This window comes from Calonectris borealis, chromosome 13 (assembly GCF_964195595.1).
Source record: "Calonectris borealis chromosome 13, bCalBor7.hap1.2, whole genome shotgun sequence".
NCBI lineage: Eukaryota > Metazoa > Chordata > Aves > Procellariiformes > Procellariidae > Calonectris > Calonectris borealis.
This window is the reverse complement of record NC_134324.1, coordinates 18,205,305-18,225,440: the sequence shown is the minus strand read 5'-3', so window position 1 is coordinate 18,225,440 and position 20,136 is coordinate 18,205,305. Positions and strand designations below refer to the sequence as shown.

At 45.0% G+C, this 20,136-nt stretch overlaps 1 protein-coding gene across 8 annotated transcripts in view; it reads right to left on the bottom strand.

The window, feature by feature from the left end:
* STAG2 (STAG2 cohesin complex component) overlaps nucleotides 1-13,060 on the bottom strand; it is an 81,052-nt gene extending 67,992 nt beyond the window's left edge. For 6 of the 8 annotated variants that reach the window (XM_075162392.1, XM_075162394.1, XM_075162387.1 and 3 more), the window contains exon 1: nucleotides 12,843-13,060. The gene's annotated coding sequence lies outside the window, so the exon portion shown is untranslated. Of the gene's footprint in view, nucleotides 1-11,496; nucleotides 11,519-12,842 lie in introns of those variants that run through there. The other 2 variants (XM_075162391.1, XM_075162388.1) reach the window with 2 other exon arrangements.
* Between the last annotated feature and the right edge of the window lie 7,076 nt (nucleotides 13,061-20,136).

The window sequence follows — 20,136 nt, the reverse complement described above, 5'->3', positions numbered from 1 at the left end:
AACAGTCCTTCTAAGGAGCACCTGCAAAACTGGGGAGAACCAATGCCCACTAGCCATGCTCACTGCCTTCTACAAATTCAACACCAAGAAAGTAACTCCTATTCCAACACGGCTTATTTAAATGGATACTAAACAACCCGAATCTCTATAATCCTCTGTACAACCTAAAACGATCTAGAAAACGCCAAAAATTTTGTACATGTGGCTTTCCCGTTGTCTAGTATTTCTGACCAGACTACAACTTCACAGAGCAAAATCACAGCCTACGGTGTGGCTGTCAGTTTGATTATTCACATAGAAGTTTGTTTTCAACAAATCATAGCTTCTGCCTAGAGCAGACCAGTTTCCCCAGATCTAAATTCTAAAATGGTGAGGAATTAAGCAATGAATCACTATGCAATAGTTTCTGATCAATCAACAGTAAAGTTCTTCCCAAACACCTAAAGAAGAAAGGCGGCATCTTCTTAGCTAGTTGAAAAAAATCAGAGGATTCCACATTGTAAAAAAACACTCTGCAAGTTTTCTTCCAAGAGTGGAAGAAAACAAAATGCTCTGAACTGAGCCTAAAGCGAGGTAGAGAGGAGAGGCAGGCAATGTGTTCAGGCATTATTTGGTCTATTTCTCAGTATCTCTGAAGGACTTTATTAATATTTTATGAGATTAAAAAAAAGGCATGTCTGGTTTATTTATCAGGCACTCCCACAGATGAGACCTGTAGCCTCAGCATGCCCCCAAAAACTCAGAAGCTAGGAGGGAAATGAGTTGGGAGAGATGGGACTTAAGATCATTGCATAGGATGGTCCATAAAAAGGCCGAAGACAGACCTCACGTTATAGAGCTGGCACTGCAGTTTCCATAAACCACGGAAAACTCGAGAGTGCAAAGGCTTATAATAAGATCTAACCACAACAGGCTGGTAAGCATCCAACTGAAGGAGGAGGTCTAGCAGGGTTTTGACAACAGCATCTGATTAACCACGCTAAGGCTGGAAGAAAATCTTGAGGGGAGGAAACTCTTCTATAACCGTTCCTAAATCTTCTCTTACCCTTTCCATCTCATTCCAAGTAACACCTGCACAACTTCTAACCAGCGCATAGACTGAAACCAAAGAAAAATGTTCATGATCCTCCTGCCTGCATAAATTAATGCAAATCAACAGCAGTCCTGAATTTCCTTGCAGAGCTTCAGCTGATCTATGACAGACTATGTAACATCTAAAAAAAAAAAAAAAAAACCACAACAGAGCTCACTACAAAGATTAGAGGATTACTTTTAGAACTGGCATATCACCCAAGTGGTTTTTAAGAGTAAGACCAGGTAGAAAAGTAGCAGATGACAGTAGGAGTACAGTTTTATTTTCCTGGTCCTACAGTTACGGAAAACATTGTCCCTACTGTTGGACCAGGCAACTGATAATGACACTTCAACTACAGAAAGGGGCAGTCCCCCTCAATTCTATTCTCACTGGCCAAAAGCTCCTGTATCCTTTCCCATGCAGGAGCAGCGCCCATTTGACTCCACAGAAAACTACTCGTCTTCACAGTTTAGCCCCTTAAACCTCCTTGAACCCCTCGTAGGGGGCACATCATGAAGGCACATCTTCAGTAGCTTGAAGGGAACAAGTATGGAAGGAAAAAGACTATGAAAGAGGGAGGAAACTCTGCACGTGGAGTTATGTTCAAAAACTACTTCCAGTTACGTTAATTGCCCAATTCTGTTCTTTCAAATCAGTTAAGTAACTACTCTCTCCACCAACTACCCTCATACTAAAAAACAACTTTCCATTTTCAATGGATTGCCAGCTTGATTTCTCTCCTCCAGATTCCCCTGCAAAAGGTTTTAATGATTAATTTTTCAATTCCTAATTTATCAAACATTTAAAACAAACATTTGCACCTTCCACATCTGACGGGGCAATATATTCCAAGATTAAGATTTTACATAAAAGCAGTTATTTATACTTTATGTAGCTAATAACCCAATGCCAACATATTCCACAACAGAAAGTGCAGGTGATGCAACTGGACCCTGAACATGCTTTTGAAAAGGTTCTAGTAAGCATCAACATATTCTTACACTTTCCTATCTTTCCCATCTTCCTTGGTATACTTTGCTTCATCCTGGTAATCCTAATTCATCTTCTAGCATGCTTAACTCCTTATATACTGTCAAATAGTCCTTACTGTAAAGGAACTAAAAAACTTCCTAAGTTTCTTAAATCCCCAAACTACCAAGAACATGGACTCAATCTTGCATCCAGAAGAACTGTTAGAATTTTTCCATGCTTCTCTCCACTGGAGATAGGGGAAGACTAAGCCCATTTGTAGGATTATGCAAGAATGCATAAATCCTCTCTGTAAACAAAACTTCCCTAACCAGTTTTCAATGCAAGGTACGCTTCACACAGTTTATACCCCCTTGGCACGAAAAGGAACAAACTTGAGAACTCAGTTTACAGAGATTGTTACTGCATTTGGGGGTGAATACGAAGAATCTTAATGTTTGACCTACTGTATATGAAGAGGATGACTTACTGTATTTTCTTCTACCCACAGTGTTATTGAACTGAAAGTTTCTAAAAACGTTTTTGACGTTTTTGTATCATACTGATGTATACAACCTGTGTCTTGCCACCTTTGAAAATTTTTGCTTAGCAGTGACTACTGCTCTAAGGCACAAATATACTCTAAGTACACAACTTTATTAAACTTCCATAAAACCATTGCATTGCTGAACAGAAATTGAGCAGTATGACCAGAAAGACAATGCAATGCAGCAAGAGAAATAAAATGCCTAAAGACTGATTTTTCTGATTATTTTTCAACTGTCAAGCCACAGGTTTTCTAGTTTACAAAATCTGTTCTATTTCACAGTAGAGTAGTAATATAGCATACATACATTGCTACATCAGCAATACTTTTTAATTCATAAACATTTTAAAAATTAAACAAATACCAATATAAATGCGTCAGTTTTGAAAATACAGCTTATCAAAGCAAGTCAAATGGAAGCCCACTTAATAGAACAAAAGCAGCTTAAACATGGAATGTTGAAGACAAAAATGTAATTCAGCAGCACAAGCAAAAAAATCCCAAACATTTTTCCATTATCATTGAATTATTTGCCTTAAACCATTTCTATGTTTGGTAAATCAATATGCAAAAGCCAGTTTCACTTTTTTTGGCCAATCGTTTATTAGCCCAGTAACGACAGACCTATACCACAGATGCAAGAGACATACTTGTGCATCTTTCCTTTCTGGTTACCATAGTTTCAAATGAACTGTAGATTTCTAGAAATAATACTTATAAGAAGGAATTAAAATATCACTGCTTAAATCTGACAACTGCAAGAAACATTTTGATCGGTGTATGACACTTAAGTGAACAGGTAAATGCTTAGGAAAGTAAATTTTATTTGCAAGACCTTGTCATAGACACAGTAGTAAAGCTTGAGCGTGGACAGCAGGAGAAGAATAGAATACGACCAGAGGGAAGAGGAAAGTAGGCACCAAAAAGTTATTCTGTAGCCATTCACCTCTCTCTCTTTTTCAATAATTTCCAATAAAAACCACAATCAGCTCTAAAGCAGGTCATTAGCTTCCCAAGCCTCCATCATGAAGGAATACTTTCCAAACACATACTGGGGGGTGGAAGGGCATGCATCTTCATAGGAATTTGAGATGACTTTAAGACCTGAAATAAAAAAAGACCTTCCAATAAGAACAGCATAATAGATTGCCAGAGAGACTGAAGAAAAGCCATTCTCTGAGATATTCAAAACTTGACTGGACAAATTCCTGAGCAGCCTGGTCTAACTGGACAAGCTTTAAGCAGGAGGTTGGACTAGACCTCCACAGGGCCTTCCTGTCCTATACGATTCTGTGACCTAGAACACAAATAATTTTTGCATTGTGGCATCACTTCTAGGAAGCAATTGCCCAGCCATAATGCAAAGCTCTGTTTTACGTGGAGTCAGAAGGAAGTGTTTTGGACATAGTTTTCAAACACATACATAAAGCAATGATAGAAATAAAACAGTATATGGCAGCACACCAAACTGGAACTTTCCTCTAAGAATATAGTTCCCATCTCAAAATAGTACAAAATAACAAAATTTTAAAAATACTTATGTTACTAACCTTAAATTATGAATATCACAGTCTTTCCTTTTGAACTATATTTAAATTGTATTCTTGACCCTAAATCAAGACACAATAGTCTGTATCAATTCTATTTCCTATTTGTCCGCCACAAGCATAGCACTGCCATATGTAGACTGTAGCCACGGGTCATTCTCGTTGGGCCGGGGGGAAGTCTTTATCAAGTTTCCCCAGTTTTCTCCCTTGGAAAAAACATCATAATTAATCAGTTCTCTGTTTCTAAGATGATCAGAAGTGAAATAAAAAATATTGCCAGTGGTCAGGATGTACCGCTTTATTAGTCAAATTAAATTAGTTGGCCACTATATCCATAACTATAAAATGTATCTTATTCCAGGACCCATGTCATGTAAAATCACCTTCAAATTAAAAAGTAGACACCTCAAATGCACGCCACATGAATTACAAAACTGTGTTCCTGACATTTAGTACTTACACTGGTTTTGTTAGTAAGTTCAGTTATGTACATATTCAATTGCCCATAGTAAGATAATAAAAGTAACATATAAAAAAATATGGATCTTCAATATTCACCCCCCTACTCCATACAAACTCTCCTCATACTGAACACTCCTTGCTGGAAGATTACACTCTGACAAATAAAATCAGCCAATTATATTACTTGCATATTATCTGCTAACTAAGACTTGATATGGTCCAAATTTCCAGAGTTGATCCTTCTTAAGGGATGAACTGGGAGTTTACCTAAAGGAATAATAGGTAATTGCATGAAAGGTGGAAAAGCCTTATCTTGAACAGCTTATTTTTATTTGTAAACAAAGTAAAAGTCAATCTTTTTTTCCCAGATGAGATGCTGCAAGGAAGATATTATTTCATAAAACGTAGGCTGAAATCCTACGTTAAGTAAAAAAAATGCAATTCAGCCATAACCAAGAACTGCAACATTACCTCCAAATCAAAAATATTCATCTCTTTCCAGGCAGATAACATGTATTAAGCAATAGGAAGATAACTGCATTAAGTCCTCTTTGCTATGTGACTACATGTACTACATCACCACATCTTCCCAGGAAACATCAAATTGACAAGCGTGTACACTAAATGATGCCTGTTACTCAGTGGGAGTGGGGTACTACTGGGGAAGGGAGAAACTTGGGGGAAGCCTGCAGGTAAGATTAGTTGTCCTGCAGATCACCCAAAGCTCACTCACTGGCCAAAAGTTGAGCAGCATTTCACCCCTGGCAACAACTTGAAGCCAATTTTGGAATGCAATCCCAACTAAATAAAACATGCATTCCTAAGGTTTGTTGCTTGTTTTTTAAGTGGTCAGTAGTTTCAGAAATGTTTTGTGCTTTCAGAAATGTCAGTATATTTGATTTCTTTTCCCTATTTTGCTAATAGAAAAAACCTGAAATTTGGAATCCAGCTATAATTCTTCTTATCAATCTAGACCACTGCAGACATACATATTACATGGCATCCTGCACCATTTGAGACCTTTTTCAAAATATAAGGAAAAGTCATTGACTTGCCCTATCAATCCTAGAACAATTGGAACAGATACAAAAATACTTTCCTCTCTAGGAGCCACACAGAAGCGCTGACAAAAAACTGTAGGAAACAAATATTCTTCCACTGACTTCTAGTGCCACACATATTCCCTCACTCTAATCCAATGACTAACCTTTACTGAAATAAAAGCATCAAAAAGTAAAATGCATAAAAGGTTGTGTAAGGGCAGGACTAATAAGGCATCAGAATCAGAGCCATAAGAAAATAAAACATTCATCCACCTAAAAAAAACCCACACAACCAACACACGTTCTCATCTCTAGATACTTGTTTTTGGGTGGGTATTGTGATTAACTTCTCAATCACAGATCACAATCTACCCTCCAATATATGCCAATCTTCTTACATCTACTTTCTCTTCTAATTATATTCTTCTACAAAAATAAGCCCTCCGGAGGGGGAAGTCAGAGCTAGTTACACAATCAAAAAAATGTACAGAATAGACAACAATAAAGTACATACCTGGACATAAAAGTGTGTACCTGGATAAAGTAGTTACATGACAGCTAACTAAATTTCCCTCTGAAGTCACAATAAGACAAGAGGTAACTGCATACAAATGCAGTCCTATACGTCCTTTATTTCTGACTCAAATTGGGATACAGAAGTTTAAAAACAGACTGTGCCTGTTCTCCTCCATGCAACTCTGTAGCCACTAAGGCAAGGAAAAGCTGTCACATGAAAGCCAAGGCGGTACCTTGGGGGGTCAAATTTTCCTACATCCCTATCTCCAAAATTGGGTGCCAGATCTCTCCTCAGATCTGACCAGTTGAGGGAAAATGTTTGTGAGATGAAAGAAAAGAAACATCTTGCTTTCCCTTCTTCTCTACCCAAGATCTCACAGATCTGAGATTTTCTTAATAGTGCAACACTTGGAGATACAGAGATACTAAAAGGGGATAGAGTATACTGTGAAATATTGCAATGGCATAATCCATCAAATTTAGGACTCTGGTCTAGTCTTAGTGATCCTGGCCATCAAACTGAGAGGATCAAGAAAAGAGAACACAGTTTTTGTGTCGATACCTGAACAGTGAAACATCTTCCTCAAGACAGAAACCAGTCAGACAACAGCACCTCAAGCTTTCCGACTTGAACAAGCCAGCATTAGCCCTACATTTGCCTGTGGTGATCTAAATGTGGGCCACCTTCAGAAGATTCCCTTACTTCACATTTACTCTCCACACACACACAAGAAAAACAAAAAAAACCAAAAACAACAACAAAAAAATTCACCAGATTCTGATGAACTGCAACATGACATAACTTAAAGAAAATAAATTCTAATTTAAACAACATACGATTAAAAGTACACTTTTAGTCTCCAACTCTCAAAACAGAAGTTTTCCCTGTATCACTCATAAGTAAATATGTGACCTTGTTAAAAGTCACATCAGGTTTCAAGGCTTACCCTTAAACCACAAAGACACACAACTTTTTGAAAGCAGGTGTTTTTTTTCCTAATATAAAAAGCCAACTGAACAAATCTTCAAACATGAAATCTACCTTCTACCAAAACAAACACCCCAGTCCCCCTGCCCCCACGCAGGGCTGCCCCACGAGGGCCCTCCGCAGCGCCCTCTGGGGTGCAGGGGCGGCCGGTGCAACAGAGCGACCCGAGGCCGCGCCAAACCGCCACCGACTCGGCGGACCCAGGTCTTGCTCCAGACAGAGCCCAAACGCGAACAGACGGTAGTGAGTAACTCGGCACACGGTGAACTCCTCCCCGGCAGGAAGGACTCTCATACCTTAACCGGGACGTTTAATCTGCCTGTAGCCCCACTTAGGTCCATCTCTGTCCGCAGCCAAGAGGAGAGGAGGGGCAGGAAGAGGACCAGAGCAGGACTGCCAGGGCCAGTGACAGAAGTGCTATGGGACCATGAAGATTTCCCATTTTTACTTGCCCTTTGACTTTAAAAGTGAAGGTGATCTAAAACGTTGGATGGCGTTGAACCTAAACCAATGCAATAGGCCTGTATGTCACCATTTAATTTTTTGTGATGCATATGGAAAAGAGCTCTTTCCATTCATCCATAGATTTGTTGTGTATAAGCTTCCTATTTTCCAACCTACAACTCCAATTCCCTGCTCACCCCAGTTTCCCAAGGACCAAGTTACCACTTCATTCTCTCTTCTTCGTCAATGATCCTCATATAAGGAAGCTGACGTTTTCAGAATGTGAATGTTTGAAGCGATACTGAGAAAGTGAGCAGAGCTTATTTAAGAATATTAAACTGATATGTTGATGGCTGCTATCAATCACTTCTTTCCATTACAAGACAATTACTGAAGCAGATGAAGCACTTGGAAATTCTAGCATCTAGCTGACAGAGACACAATCTACAACACATTCCTCTTCCAGTATGCTTTCTTAATTCCTCACACACACAAAAAAAAAAAAAAACCAAACAAACCCACTACCAAAAGCGAACAGTACCATTTTGGAAATTCACACCTACAATATTCTCCTAAGTTTTCAAACTAATCGGAGAAGAAACTGTCACACTGTAGGCAGAGATCACACCGAGTTCAAAACCTCATCTCATTTGACAAAACAGCAGTCCAGTAACACAACCAAGAAGCATAAGTAATCAGCAGAAATATTTGCTTACTTTTGGGGATTCATTTGGTGAAAATAAGCAACAAAAGTGTTTAAGATTTCTGTAAAACATGCAACCTGTTTATGCTGGCACACAAGTTCCAGAAAACCTAATCTCTCCTATAATACTTGCCTACAGCAAAACAACCAAGACAGTAACACCACCAAGTGAAAATGACAAATGAGGACTCTCAAATCATTCTAAATTTGAACCGTAAGTGACAAAGAGCAATCTAATTCTAAAAAGTTCATAATGCTCTGATGTGCTAACACTATTTGATGATTTGACTAAGTCTAATGTAGTTGCTCCCACCAAGAGCACGCACTTTCAAGTGGTTTGTTGCCTGCAGCTATTTTTTACAGGAGACTGTAGTAGCATGTAATATTCAAGAGAAGCTGTCTACATTATTTTTTTAAAAAATAATGCAGTTGCTGTTGATTAGTTTTATTTTGTTTCAGTATAACTTAAGAGAGCATTTAACTGACAATTCTATTTACGCTCCTTCCAAGTGGAAATTATTTCATTCTGCACATTTATGCCTTTAAAGACTTTAACGCATAAAGTTGGAATGTGATATATTTATGGAATTTGAGTTAGATTAACAGCCAGCTAATTGAATACTCCTATTTTAAAAACGGAATGCTCTTCAAGTAGCACAATGCATTTTTAAACCAAATATTTTAATAAGCTATGAACCTACCGATTTTTTGTCATTTCACAGAATCCTTTTTTTAAAAAATATATTAAAATATCACAGCATCATTAATTTGAACCAACTTACTCAAACCAGTAATTTCAGCTTTTGGTCGCAAAACATCAAGACATTACGTTTAAAAGAAAAGATCTGTACATAAATTTTAACTAGTCTTCTTAAATACAAGCATAACACACCCTTACGTTGCTTATTGACTTTACTCAGTATTATCTTCCTGAAACTGTAAATGGATGAAAAAGCTCCAAAAACATAACTCTGGCACAGGTGCATAACTTGGGAGATATCTGAGCGCTAGGAAGTTTCACAAGAAAATTAAAGAGTCTCTCCCATCCCCCAGTTCCATGCCTGGTTTTTTTGTTTGTTTGAATTTAAGCTTATACAACATCCAACTTAAGTTTACCACAAAATACAAACAATAGCAACAGGTTGCATAAAGCCCACCTGTAGACAACACTGTAAAACGTCATTGATTTTGCTAAGACAGACCCACATGAACCCCATCGGTTATGGAGCAAGATCTATCTGTTAGAGATGGGAATTAATTCATATTTTTCTCCTTTGTATATCTTTGAAGCTTTCTTAGTATTTGTTCAATTAATCAGAAGGGTACAGGGATTCCACCCCATTCAGCTTCAGTGCTGAAAGCAGGAAAAAGATGGAGGTTTATGCTAACAGCATGGCAGCTGTCTTCTCACACCTTGTTTCATTTTGGAATGAAACTGTCATCATGGTTATAAGAGAAAAGAAACAATGTTACCCAGCAAAGAGCCCCACAAGATCTATGGCATTGTGATTCTGCGACTGATCACCACCAAGATTTATCTGCAAAATTAAGAGTTGGGTATAACAAGCAAGTAATACCAAGAAGACAGAGATTAATGTCTGTCAATTGCACAATCATTCGTGGTATTTATTTACCTGCACATAACCAACCAGCCTGCACGTGGATATTTTGAAAGTCCCGGGCAGTTCAATACCAGATAAACACTCCAGGAATAACAATAAATACGTGAATAAAAAATGGATTTAAGGAAAAGAGAATATGAAAAGGAGGAAAAGTTGTTTCAAATGGCCAAGCATTATAAACGAGAAAGAAGTCATCAATCCCAAATCGAGACTGAATTGCCAGGAGTTAACAGGGAGACCTACGCTCGGAGAACATCTTACTGTAGGAAATGCTAGGAACTCTAGTTTCTGGTCATTTAAAACAGGACCGAACAAAACTCCCAGACAGCGTAAAGACGGTTGTCCACGAACGGCTCCGAGGGAAGCGGTCCAAAAGGCGTTTTCCTGCCCCCCCATTTCAACAAAACCCAGCAGAACCGAGCGGACGTGGAAGCAGTTCACACGAGGTGACCTTTGCGCTGCCGCCAGCTCTCTGAACCAGCCGCGCTCTCGACACAGCTCGGGCAGCGCCGGCGTCTCTCAAGGTAAATGAGAGAGCGCGGCGGCCGGGGCCCGGCCGCGCTGCCCGCCGCGGGCCGCGGGAGGAAGCCGCCGCCTCCCGCCCGGGCGCTGGCCAATGGGCGGCGGGCGGAGGCAGGCGGGCGAGGCGGCGGCGGCGGCCCAGGCCCCGGCGGGGCCGCGTGTGACGCACTTCGGTAACCCGACTCCCCGCCCCCGGCACGAACCGCCGCGCTGACATGGCCCCTCCTCGCCTCGCCGAGGGAGACGGCAGCGGGGCGCAACCGGGAGGCCGCCGCGGGTTACCTCCGGGCACTCCTGCCGCGACCGCGCGGCGAAGAGGAGCGGCCGGCCGGGACGCACGCTCCTCGCGGGGGGGAGAGGGAAAACGCGGGGTCACACGGGCGGATAAGGCGCCTAATGAGACCGGACACGCCAGGGTGTGGCTCCGGGGAGCACACGGGAAGAGAGCGCTTACCCAGCGAGGGCGGGGGGAGGCGGGGGGCAGCAGTGTTACCCCGGCTGCCAAAAAGTAATTAAAAAAAAAAAATACCCACCCACGGTAACTAGAGCACCGGACTCGGCGGTTATTGAAACTTTGTGTTAACTCCGAACACTGCATCCCGTGGGAAGAGAACAACAGCAAGAACCGAGGCAGCACAATAAATAAAAAGCAAAGAAAGAGGGAGCCGAGCGCCTTCACTCCCCGTCCTCGGCGGTGAGAGAAAAAAAATTGAGGTCGGTCGGTCCCGGATTTCCACGGGACGGACGGATTATACAACGCTACCAGCGACAGAGGAAGGCATGGAGGCACAGCGGCGGGGAGGACAGCGGTGCGGGCACCCAACGCCAGCACACCCCGGCACCAGGGATGCGCTCAGGCAGGGAGAGAGGAATACCCGAAAAACAGGGCCGCCCAGCCCAGCCATCTGCCGCCGCTCTCCTCTCCGCCGCCGCTCACTCCTCACTCCCCTGTCCCTCCAAGTCCCTAACCACGGCAACAACTGTATATATTTTTTACTCCCTGTAGAGAAAATAAGCGCCCAGAAAAGAGAAACACCAGGAAAGCTCTCGCTTCCTACCTGGGCAGGGTTCAGCTCAGTTCAGTGCGTGCCGAGGAGGAGGGGGCAGAGGAGCACTATCTAAAACAAAAGTGGCGCCAAAACCCCCCAGTAAGCAGCATTCTTCCTCCTCCTCCTCCTCCCCCCCTCCCCCCACCAGGGCCGGCGAGAGCCCAGCGGGGTTCCTGCAACACGCGGCTCCCGGCATCGGGCGTCCCCGGCACAAGTTGGCAAGCGCCCTTTCTTTAGAAAAAAATAAAGCAAGCCGAACGGAAACTGCCACAACTCTTCCTCTTAGCGGGCAGCCGCCGAAGAGCTCGCCCAAAGTCGCTCGGAGGGGAAAACTCGCCCCACAAAGGCCTTCCCCGAGCTGGGCGCCTGGGGGGGGGGGTCGCCAGCGCTTTCGGAGGAGGCAGCGAAGGGAGGCGAGGGAGGAAAGGCGCAGGTCAGTCCCCACGTCCTCACTTGGGCCGAGGGAACTCGCTCTCGCCAGCCCTCCAGCCCAGTCACTCGGGAAGAAGTGGCCGGAGTTGCCCCAGCTCGGCGGAGCCGGGGAAGAGAGTCGGAGGAGAGAAACCCCGATCCCTCGGCACTTCCCTCCGCGGGGAAGCCGCGGGGAGCGGGCTGGCAGGAAGAGCTCAGCTGCTGGGCGGCGGGAAGGAGGGGGAGCGCTGTCAAGGGTGGGAGTCCCCTCTCCCCGGCCTCCTCCGACACTCCACCCCGGGGCACCGGCAGCCGCCCCACCATTTTCTCCTGCGCGCCGCGCGGCCCAGCGCTCTTCCCCCCCCTCCGAGCGCGGCCCGCTCCGTCCGCAGCGGCTCCGACCCCCCTTCCCCTCCCTCCCCACCCCCCGAGCAGCCCGGCCCGGCTTGCCCACACACACCCCCCCACACACACACAATGCCCGAGTCCTCCATCTTGCCAGCAGCCCCTGCTCGGCTCGGGAGAAAGGGGGAGGAGGAGGAGGAGAAGGTGGTTCTCCATTTTAGCTCGCCGAGCACTGGGCCCAGCCTGCCCGCGGCCGGCTCTGGGGAGGAGGAACGGGGCTCCGGGCGGGCAGCGGGGGCCGCTTTCGGCGCCCTCTCGCTCTCTCACTCGCGCTCCCGCTCGCGTCCCCCCTCCCCGCCGAGGCGCGCTGGGAAGGGGGGGTGGGGAAGCGGGGGGCTGGAGTGTTTTCGCGGCTCGGCCCCGCCGTCCTCCATCTTGGCTGCGCGGAGTCCCTGTGGCCAGCCGGCCTAGCGCCCCGCGCCGTCCTCGCAGGCCCGGGGACCGCGGGCCCCGTCCCGGCCTCTCTCCGCAGCCACGCACCGCGATCCCGAGTCCCCCCTCCAAACTTCCAGAAGCTTCGCCGCCATTTTCTAACTTACCTTGCCCAGTGTCGGCGTAGGCAGCGAGGAGGCCCAGGCTCGTAGCTCCGCTCCTATATCCCCGGCCCGGCTGCCGGTTGCGCGCCCGGCCCGGCCCGGCCCGGAGACTTGGCCGCGGAGGGGGGGTCTGGGGACGGCGCGGGGCGCGGGCAGGTTATTTAATTTGGCGGCGGCGCTGGGGATTGTTTGGGGTGTTCGCTGCTCGGCGGCTCGCGAGCGAATGGAGGGCGCAGGCGCCACCTGGCGGCCACCGAGCGAGGCCCGCTCTCCTGGGCGTGGGGCGACACCTGCCGGCCGGCCGCAGCAGGGCCGCGCCGAGCCGGGTAAACAAGGTGCCGCGCATGCGCGCGCCGCCCGGCCGCTCCCCCGCCCCCGCCGGCTCGCGAGCGCGGGGCTCGGCGGCGGCGGCGGACGCGGGGCCCGGCTGGGGCGGCGGGAGCGGCACCGCCACCGCCTGAGGGGGAGCGGGCCCGGCCGGGGACGGGCCGCCGCCAGGGTGGCGGGGCGAGGCGGCGGCCTCCCCGGCGGTGTGGGCCCGGCCTCCTCCGTGCGCGGCCGGCGGAAGAGGCCCAGCTGCTGGCTTCATTCTCGGGGCAGGATCGGGTAACCGAAACACGAGGACGGCCTAAAAAGGAGAGCTTCGGCGCGGCGCTGCGCCGGCCCGGCCGGAGCCGGGGGGCCGCGCCCGGCCTCGCACGGGCACACGCGGGAGCGGGGCCTGGCGTCCTTTCCCGATGCAGCACAGAAGTAATTAGAAAATAATTGTTCAGCTGAGGCAAAGTTCAGTCTTTCCAGCAATAACCCATTAACCGCGTGCAGTTTTTCCTCGCTCAGCGGTGCCATTGACTGCAGGCGCTCAAAGGCGAGGAGGCAGGAGCGGGTTACGCCGTGGGGCTGCTGGCTCCCTGGCCAGCGCCCTGCCCCGTGCCGAGCCACCGCTGCCCTGTCAAAGCCGACCACGGCCGATCCGTCCTATCTTCATTCATTTTGCATGCGGGAAGCAAAGTGGAGCGCAAGGGAGCCTATGGTTTTGAAGATAAATTTAGAGTTGCCCACATGGACGCAGGGTGCCTTATCTCGTGAACTCCAAGCTTGCGTGGCAATACAAGCAGAAGCAATGTTTGCTGGCACTGATGGTATTTCTTGTGGTTAGGAGCATTGTCCTGAATCCTTTTCTGCTTCTGCCCGTCACTAAGTGCATTCCCAGTTCAAATTGGCATTCGCTCCTAGGCTCTGAGTGCGATTCCTTTTTTCTCCCTGTATGAAAATTCATAGGAACCTGAGATGCTCACATACAAGCAGTATAGAATACTTAAAGTAACCAGATACAAAATTTGTGATGCTTATTTTTTGAAACAATTCAGTAGTTCCTTCTACATTTTTTCTCTGTATTGTGTAATGCTAAGCACATTACTCATGCTGAATAGTTGCACATAAGCTTATAGTTAGATCAGTCAGCACAAGAATAGTTTTGTCCTGGTAATTAGTCTCTCATCATCCCCTTGTGTTTATCTACTTTTAATTTTGGGGAGAGGGTTAGCATAACTAAGCAGGCACTAAGCTGAGTTACTCTGCTCACCTGCCTAACAAAGGCAGGACACTTAAGAGAAGAGTACCCATCAATTCCAGTCTTTTCAAAACTAAGATGAGGCATCGAAGAGCAAATGATGCTTATAATGCAAACTGTGATCAGATAAGGAGTGTTTAAAATAAAAAACCTAGCGTAATATGAGTTGATGTCACCTAGCAATTCTAGATACAATCTGTCAGTTGGTACGTGATACAGACTTACAAAAATAAATCATACTCTATAGCTTCAATTCACGTTTCAGAATGTTTTTTTTTACCTCCTGTCAAGGTTGGGGAAAAAATAAGAAAATTAGGAGAAAGATTCCCTTTTAGGGAATACTTTAAAATAGTATCCTGAATGCCTAGTCATAAAACTATGTTCAGGGTTTCAGTTACAGCTACAGATGCTGATCTTTAATGTGAATCTGTTCATGTCTGTCTGGAAGTTGTAGAAGAGTTGTGAATAAAAGATAATCTGTTAAAAACAAAAACAAAAAAACCAAAACCCCAGACTTCAGGTAAGTTTTAAACTTGCCCATGATATATACGGTTGTTAAATTAACATAGAAACAGATGGAAAGGTGCTGGATTCATTTGTGCCTTCCCCGTGCAAAGTCAACTTCTGACTTGCAGAGCTACCAGATAGACAACTTTTCCATGAAAATAAACTACACACTTTCAAAACTAACATTTTGCCTGCACACGGGATTTCAGTAATGCATCCTCTGCTTGAGATACAACAGGGCTACTCATATTACGACTCAAATGCAAAACTTTGTAAGATTATAGCAGTCTACTGCGAGAGCTGGCAGAAGCACAACACTGAGGCAGCTTCAGAGTCAGCTGTGCATAAAATTCAGGTATTAGCACGTGCGTCAGGTATTTGGTCTATTCTGAAAACACTGTAGTTCACACTTGACCTCATAGCTGAGATTTTTTTAGATAAATGTGTTTAACAGAAGAAAACGTGACATAGTTTTTAGGGTGTGTTTTTGAAGGAACGAATGTGCGAGTGCTGACAATACCGTGGCAGAGAGGTCAGCCCGTTCCCAAAGCTGACTGGGACCTTGGAAGCCCAGATTCACACCACTTCTGGGTGTCCTGACTCACATGACAGAATTTGCTTTTTTAAACTTGTGACAACAAAACGTGGAAACACTCTGGAGACCGGACTCCAGCTGCAGCGACGTATTACGAACCGTGGGTCACAGGGCCTGCCTAAGAGGATTTTGTGCTCTCCAGTTTGTTTCCGCCCTCCCAGTTGTTCCATTCAGCTGTTTGCCTGGCTGCTGTCTAAGCAAAACTGTTGCCTCATCAGAGAAGGGGGGAGGGCCGCGTGTTTTCCAAGGGACTGGTTTCATTTTTTTTTTCCCCTAAACCAGATCATTTCTCGAATGCCATTTAGAGTACAACTACAATTCAGTCAGCACAGCTGAAGGTGTGGTGCGCTCCTGCAGAGGCCGGGAATGTTTCTGCTCTGCTCCAGTGACAAGCAGATAGGAATTTCGTAAGCCAGCTGTGCCCTGGGAGGATTCCTAACACAGCACCACATTCGGATCATGCAAATAACCGCCATAAGCCAGGTTATATAGCACGCAGCTAAGAAGCAAACACAGCAATCTTTCAAACAGTGGGTAGGAATATAGGGGGCAGAGAAGTGGAACGAGTTCTTAACCGTTGTATTTGTTGTCTTTATGGGGGACAAAACTGGCTCTCTGAAGACCCTAACTTCTGCATTTTCCCTATGAACTGATCATGCTTCTGGGACTGAGCCTTCCAGTTGGTACAACAGGGAAGACAAGATGAAAAGCAGTTCCTCTGCTAGCACACCACTTCTTTCTAAGCTAACGATTCCAGAATGGGCTTCTACTGTCTGTTCAGACTTTGTGAAGAAATCAAAGAACATCCTGAAGTTTCTATACAGTTTTAGCACCCTAGCATCCTTTCCAATACAATGAAAAAATGTAAAAAAAAAAAAAAAAAAGTGTTATCCCAGCATGATAAGGAAATAGAGATATTTTAAATTCTGACCTTCCTAGAAAGGATTTATATCTGATAGAAAAGAAGTTCTGTGGAAAACTGTAGGAGAAAATATTCTACAGAACTATGTCTTCTTTCTCATAAAAGCTACTCTTTAAGAGCTTCAAAGTCCACCATTTCTGATATTGAGCCCAATTCAGAGGTGATTTAACAAAGACTTTGCAACAGGGACTTTTACTGTGCTTGATCCAAAGAGAGCTCTTCATCAGTCACCCAGTTAAGAAACTGAGCGAGGAGAGGGTAGATACCAATTCCATGTCTGAATTTAATGGCCAGAAGTTCACCACTAGAGAAGACCAGAATAAACTCAAGCTGCCAGATGGCTGATTCATTCTTCCAGGCAGGAGATTCATGCTCATGCTGCTTCCTTTTCTTTGAGGGCAGCGGAATAGGAACCCCCTCTGCAATTCCGTTTCCTCTTTTCTATTTAAAAAAAAAAAAAAAAAAGAAGCCACAATCCTTTACCATTCCTTTTATTTTTTAAAAGGATTTGCTTACGAGAGTTGGAAAACAAACCAGAATTTGTACACTGGATTCATTCCAAAGTGAGGTGGTAACTTTGATGGCCTGTATTAAATAAGCCACAGCCATATTTTTATCTGTTTAGTTGGGTACAGAGGGGAAAAGCAGTCTTCCCAGTCAGGTTTTTTTTCCCAGATTTTTGAAACTGGCTTAGTCACTCCAGGGAAATCTGCTCTAAATCCTTTTGGAGATGAGGTATTACATAAGAAACAAAAATAAAGACCAAAAAATGGGTTACTTTCCCATCATTTGCAGGAGAGAGATTGCACATCAGTAGCTCCTTAGGCCTTTCCCTGTTCTGTGAATAATTTCTTCCTTTTGCGATTGACTGAAGTCTCCCTGTATGCCCCTGTTTCTCGCCAGGTCTTTCCAGAACACCTAACTCAAGTCTGAATTTTCTTTGATTCGGTAAGTTTCTGCTTACCGTGCTCTCAGCCCTGTAAAGAAGCGCAGAATCACAGTTTGTCCCGTATCACTAAAAAGGAAGGAAGTTTTAACTCCCCTTCATTATCAGCTCTAGAAATGAATAGAACAAATGCCTTCCTGCTAATTCCATTATCAGCAGCTTTATTCAGTCCTCTGTGCCACTTGTTACCCGTGCTCATTCCCCTATTTGAGGTGAGGTGCTCTTGCTATGTCTCATTCTTTGAGATAAAACTCCCTTAGCCATGTTTTAAAGTTTTCAGCACCAAACTGTGTGAAGGCCACACCAGTTATTGGTAGGAAATAATGAAGAGCCCTTCTCCTAGCTTCGCTCAAGAGGAGTGGCCTTCACTTGAGGCATCACCTCACCTTACGTACAGGAAAGAGAAAGCGTTGCCACTCAGGCCACCTCTCGGAGCCGGGACGTGATCTGCTCCGGTTTCCAGACGCAGGGAGGTTTTGGGAGACACGACCATTCTTGTGTGCTTAGCTAAGTCCAGGCAGAGGGATCATGAATCAAGGACCATTTTATGAGTCAGGCACCATGACAGCATCAGTGACAAGAAGCACAGGAACCAGAGAAACATGTTTCAAATTGGGTGAGCTGGAGAAGCGGCAGGGCACGGTGAAAGGCAGGAAACAACAGGCTGTATGGCACAGAAAGGGCTGGGGTGAGGAGCAGACAAGAACTGAAATAAGGTCAAACAGCAGCAACTAGCACTGAGCAGGGGAAGCAGCTTTAGCTAAGCGACAGCTAAAAAACAAACAGTGAAACTACATCGTACTCTTGATCATACTCCAGTTCTCAGCTGGTTGGATTTCTTAGGGCCTCCAGCTCCCCTGAGACTCTGACATGGAGCCAGGGGGTTGCCTGAAAAGGGGAGGAAGGAGGCTGGCTTGTGGTGAGATGAGGTTAGAGGGGAACTGGGACAGAACTGTTGTCATTCAGCTCAACCTCTGCCCAAGATCATAGAGCAAAACAACTATAAATAGTAAAGTCAAATACATTTGTGTTTAAGCTTTGAAGAAAATCCTCCATCAAATGAATGGGACAGCTCTCTTCTGTATTTGCAGGCAAACACCAGGTTTGGATGATGGCAATGGATTGGTTTATCTTGATTTTTTCCCCACAAACCACCGAGGCTAGAACTTAGAGGGTTAAAGTGGGAGTATATGCAACGGGGGTTGTTACTTATATGACAGATAAGGTCAAGGAACAGATTACTCTTTCAGATAATAAGCTTGCACGGTTTTCTGGGGCTGACCTACCACATTCCCAAACACAGTTTCCTTTGGTTTAGATTTCATCATCAACCAACTTCAAGGTTTCTTTCAGACAGTGCTTCTCGGAAGTCCCCCCTCCTTCCAGTCGTGTCTGGGGCTCAAGGCCATTCGTGCTGCCTCAACTCTGACACAGTGGGAGGTGGAAGCAAAGCCAAGGGGGATCTTGTCATTAGCTGCGATTTAGATTTTCTGTAGGTGGCACAATGCATAACGAGGAGCAAGGAATACAACAGTTTATGACATCTTGGTGGTTTGCACAGATGTTCATAACCGTTAAGATAAAAATACTTCTTTTAGACTGTAACTTCCTTTAGCGTGATTCTAGGCGGCCTGCAAAGCCTCAGTGCCAGCAGCTGTGACCAAAGTGTTTCCCCTCCATGGCAAAGGGCGCTCCTGGGATGCTCGCCGTAAGCGCCGAGGACAGCGATTCCCAACCCCGCTCCCCCCGGGGGCGTACCCTTACCTCTGTTCTCTGGACTGCTGGTTCCAGCTGTGAGCCCAGCAGAGGTGAAGCTTCCAACCTGGAACACGGGTCTTCCTTGCAGAAACTTGCAAGTGCCAATTAAGCCTTTACAAGCAACTGTTAACAAAATTGTAAAAAGGCTGAATTGTGATGCAGAGGTAGGAATCAAATTAATGTTACTTTTGGTACATTCTACTTTGCAAAACACCAGAAGAGAGATTGGAAGCAAGTCATTTTTCTGGTGGCTTGTACCCTACCGATAGAACTCCCGTACTGACTCCAGTAACATCGCACGGGTTGGTTATGCAGGAAGGGGAGGTAAAGTCAATCCTAGACTCAGAAGCCTCTCTCTGCTACGCAAGAGTTAAAAGGAAGAGACTACTGTAGCTTGACACCCACTTTTGAAAAGCTTGTATTCAGAAGATTAACTATTTGGCTTAAGAGGTGACTCTCATCATAGCGTGCAAAACTAAATAACGTAAAGGAAATTGTGTCAAAAGTTTTACCGCAAGATCTAACTTCGCAAGACCAAAAAGACATAACATGAATAAATTTAAATGCTGTCTTGGTAATTTCTGGAAGTTAGATTAATTCATTCCTCAAAATTTGCAGGTGACCATATACGTTTCTACTAAACTTGGCTTTTCAGCAATTATTGTAATGATTCTCCTAGATGTTTTCACAGTGGGACTCTGCAAAAGTGTTTTTCATTTTTTGATAGTAAACGCCATTTTTCAATCTAAAAGCAAAACCCTAATTCAGGCATCTCTCCAATACATTTCCAGCAAGTCTAACTTATCAAGTATTTTATCTCAGCCATCATCAATAGCTGCCCAGGCTATAAAACTGTAAATTAATAATTATCCAAAGGCAACCAAGTAGTTTTCACCTACCTTGAAGTACTACATACTCACAATATAATTAATACAAATTTTTTTCACCAGATTTTCCTTGCGGTTTTGTTTATCCAAGTCACTTATAACTGAATGTATA